Source organism: Bos grunniens, chromosome 15 (genome assembly GCF_055505025.1).
Source record: "Bos grunniens cultivar Pamir isolate PY7600 chromosome 15, Bosgru_T2T1.0, whole genome shotgun sequence".
In the NCBI taxonomy this organism is placed as follows: Eukaryota; Metazoa; Chordata; class Mammalia; order Artiodactyla; family Bovidae; genus Bos; species Bos grunniens.
This window is the reverse complement of record NC_141179.1, coordinates 50,593,247-50,597,999: the sequence shown is the minus strand read 5'-3', so window position 1 is coordinate 50,597,999 and position 4,753 is coordinate 50,593,247. Positions and strand designations below refer to the sequence as shown.

General features: G+C 36.3%; 1 pseudogene; it reads right to left on the bottom strand.

Annotated features, from left to right (window-relative positions):
* Nucleotides 1-3,421: 3,421 nt before the first annotated feature.
* Nucleotides 3,422-4,347, bottom strand: LOC147358118 (olfactory receptor 51A7-like; annotated as a pseudogene).
* Nucleotides 4,348-4,753: the final 406 nt, after the last annotated feature.

Sequence of the window (4,753 nt, the reverse complement as noted above, 5' to 3'; positions counted from 1 at the left end):
TAATTGAAAGAAAGAACTATTCACTGAAAGACATTTTTATGAGACTGAAAAGGCACACCCTCCACTGGTATAAATACTCTCGTACGTATATCTGACAAGGATATATAAAGAATTCCTACAGATGAATAGGAAAAGAGCATTAAAAATAGGCAGTGCACTTGAACTGGCACTTCCAATTTGCATTTAGAAAAATGCAAATTAATATTACATGAGATACTATGATATCCATACTAGAATAACTAACATTAAAAGGATTGAGAATCACAAATTTTGGTAAAAACATGAAACAACTGATACTCTAATACTTTACTGGTGACAGTGTAATTTGATACAAATTATTTGACGACAAATAGTTTGGCATTATCTACTGTAGCTAAATAAATACCCAACTCAATGGTGTAAAAACCTCATTTCTAAAGAAATTAGTTCATTCAAGTACACATATCTCTAAGGATCTTCATTAAAACTTTATAGCCACAATTTGGATATAACTTTATTTATTTATTTTTTAAATTTTATTTTATTTTTAAACTTAACAATATTGTATTAGTTTTGCCAAATATTGAAATGATTCATCAACGGGAGAACTGCTTAAAAACAATTTTGCATTCTGCTTTAATTGGCCTGTGATGTTATACTATGATCCAGGCTTTTAAAAGCTTCCCATGTGATTCTTGTGCCTTGCCAAGATGGAGAAGAGGGCTTTCAGTAGCTCCTGTATATGTGCCATGAGTTAAGATGACATACACCTGGGTGCCTGTCTCTATACCTTAAGCATAGCCTTCTGAAAATGACTTTATTTTTCCATAATGATTCAAAAATTATTACTAATACATTGGTTTGTAATCAGTGGTTTAATGATGGCTGTATTTTCTAAGATCTAAAATAAAATCCCTACTGGCTACTGCATGAGTTAATTTCTTATGTATCTTTTACTAATCATTTTCCTTAAGTAATGGTCTTGACATTATTTCTCACTGGTGTCAGTCTGCCATATTTGGCAGTTTTAGTAGACAATTATTGGGTTTCCTTGGTCTATTTTAATTTATTTATTTTTGTCTGGTTTATTTCTATCCAACATTTCACCAGCTTTTCTGGAAATAGAATTTCCTTATTTTATATATTGAAGGTGAAGGGGAAGTCACTCAGTCGTGTCCGACTCTTTGTGACCCCGTGGACTGTAGCCTACCAGGCTTCTCCGTCCATGGGATTCTCAAGGCAAGAATACTGGAGTGGGTTACCATTTCCTTCTCCAGGGGATCTTTCCAAACCAGGGATTGAACCCAGGTCTCCTGCATTGTAGGCAGATGCTTTAACCTCTGAACCACCCTGGTGGCTCAACTGGTAAAGAATCTGCCTGCAATGTGGGAGACCTGGGTTCAATCCCTGGGATGGGAAGATCCCCTGGAGAAGGGAAAGGCTACCCACTCCAGTATTCTGGCCTGGAGAATTCCATGGACTATACAGTCCGAGTTGGACATGACTGAGAGACTCACTAACTTGTTTCATTTACTATATTACTTATATATAAACTTACTTTATATGCTAAATCACAATGATTGAAATAGTGGGGTAGAGATTTGTACATGGCCAATTTTCCAAATCACATTAAATTTATATTCACTATATGGGTATAGTGATCAGTTCTGCTTCAGGATATTAAGAAAGCTACATTCAATATTTTCCCTAGATCTCTAAATGGAGCTGATAGTGAAAGTTCTCTTTCCTCTGTTAAGTGAAGTGAAAGTCACTCAGTTGCGTCTGACTCTTCGTGACCCCATAGGCTATCCAGTCCATGGAATTATCCAGGCCAGAATACTGGAGTGGGTAGCCTTTCCCTTCTCCAGGGGATCTTCCCAACCCAGAATCGAACCAGGGTCTCCTGCATTGCAGGCAGATTATTTACTAGCTGAGCTATCAGGAAAGCCCAGTTAAACAAGAAGTAAAAAGTGTCCCTCCTGCCTATTTATCCAATTTTTGTCTACTTAGCACACCATGTGGGTTAGCTCCATCCAGAACACTGATAGAAGTAGGAAGAAAGGAGGAAGAGAAAGAGTTTAATGATGCTGATGACCTTTTGCTGCACTTAGTTATGCTAAGGCTCCCCAGGTTCCTACAAATTTCACATCTGTGAGCCATTGTAATATCTTACCTAAGAAAATTTTATTAAGATAATATTGTATTTGTTGTCACTTGCAATAGAGTATATGTCTCATTTACTAAAGCAGGCTTTTTTATTTTTCAGAGTGTGAATTAATGATATTAGTTCTGATTACAAGCAGATTTAAATTCATTTAGGAACTTTCAGTGAGGATCTGATTAGATCTTATATATACATGGTATTATTTCATTTTAAAATAATGTCCAAGTGCTACTTTCACTTGCTTTTATTTTCTTTTATGCCCCAAGAAATTGATTTGCAGAACAAGTGAGCTCTACATTAATGGGATTTCTCAGACATAGTTTACTTGATTCTTTGGCTTTACAATTATGTATTTTATTCATGTCTTTGAAACTGATTAAAATAATGAGGTTTTTAAATCCAACAAATAACTGGTATATAGTGGGTACTTTGCTGGGTTCTGACAAAGACAAAGATTAAAATCTGCTTCTTAAGTCACTTGCACATTGATTTAGGTGGTTTAGGATACAATTAAAAAATAATACTGCTTAAAAATAGCAAATAGCATTGCACATACTTGGATAAAGAATAGATAACTCAATGTACATTTAAAGGAGATAATTTATGAAATCTATTGCAAACAATTGAAAATATAAATGAATATTTGCTTATCTATTATTTTTTGCATTTCATTTAAATTATTTTATGTATATGAGCCTTTTATCTCTAAACACATTTCATAGTACTTTAGGAGAGGGGAATTTTTAATAGTTTATTTGAATTGCTAATGACTAACATGCATACACATACAATAAGAGATGTTTTGTTTGTGTGGGGATATGTATGGTTAATCCCATAGCATACTTCAGATACTTCTAACCATGCCTGAGTTCATTAGAGCCACAATTGGCTTCTTTTTTATTCTGCAAAGGAACATGTTATTTTACTGTTTTTCTCTTTCTGTTTAGAATAATACTTTGAAAATCTATTTAGTCTTAATTGAGACTATATTGCTGTGGTTAAGGTTGATATACAGCTGGCTGCCGGTAGAGATAAAAACCAGCGAAGAGGTGGAAAACTTAGTTATAAAAAGATTATAATTCCAAGCCTAACTCCTAAAACATCTAATCTAGATTGTTGTTAATGCTTAGATAAACAACGTGATATTTGATGGGCCCACCAAGTATGTACCGTGCATCCTTGTATTCAGTTTCTATTCTTTCATCACCATCTTCAGATTTCGACAGTTGCTCAGGAATTGCCAAGTAGGGGAGCTTCCACTGCAGCTGTAATTGCCCATCAACTTCGTTTTTCACATAATTTCACCAGGATTTGATTTCTAATCTGCTGACTTTTCACAGAGTACACAATGGGATTCATTAGAGGGGGAACCAGAAGGAAGATATCAGCTATGGTGACACTAATAACTGGAGAAGCATTTTTGGCAAAGTGGTGAAGGGCAGCCAAGGTGACAGTAGGCACCTAGAAGACGAGCACAGCTCAGATGTGGGAGATGCAAGTGTTGAGGACCTTGAGACTGCCTTTGTGTGAGGTGATGCTCAGAACAATTTTTAGGATTAGCAAGTAAGGTGCAGAAATGCACAACAAATATAATAAAGAAGTAAGAGCCATAAACAATCTGAGGTGATATTGACCCTGTTGTCAGTACAGGTCAGCTTCGTAACACCCTGGTGGACACAGTCGGCGTGGGATAGAAGGCTTTTCTTATGAATTTCAGCCTCTTTACAATAAAGGGGAAAACAAGGACAAACAAAACCATAATGCTGTGAATACAAGGCCAACTTTAATGACTCTGGCACTGGTCAGAATTGAGAAGTTGTGGATGGCCATAAGGTGATCTATGGACATGATAAAAAGAACTGATGACTCCATAGCTGAGAATCCATGAATGAAAAACTCTTGGGCAAAACAGGCATCAGGGGAAATTCCAGTGGCATTGAACAAGAAGATTCTCAGCATGGTAGGAGGAGAGGAGATGGATAATCCTAAATCAGAGAAGGCCACAAGGAGAGGACATAATACATGGGCTCATGCAGAGAGGTCTCTGTTATTATGAGAAAGAGGATGGTGCAGTTCCCCAGGATAGCAAAAAGGTATATAAGGCAGATGGGGACAGAGACCCAAATGTGCACATGCTCCATCCCGAGGAGCCCAATCACGAAGAAGGCAGGGATTTCCCCTTCAGAAATGTTAAAGATAGACATTGCAGGAGTATAAAGGAATCACAGTGCGGATCTTGCCAAGACCTTCCTGCAATGGAAGAAATAGATTAGTTCAAATGTACATGCTTTAGTCAACTGCTTGGTACAAATCTTGGGACTGCAGCTATTTTCCTGTAATTCACAGTATGAAGATAATATTTCATAATATATAAATACAAATAGTATCAGGACCCATGCATATAAGTAGGATATCAAGAGAAACTTAAACAAGTAACCACCAACAGTTAGCTACAAACTTTTTCCCCCTTAGATTTAGCATACATAAAAGAAGCAGTAAATTTCACAAGTTCTATTTCCTATACCATTGTTTTTTTAGATAGTGATAGCCTTTAGTTGGAACAATGTATGGATAAATATAGGATCATAGAAGGGCATCACTTACCACAAT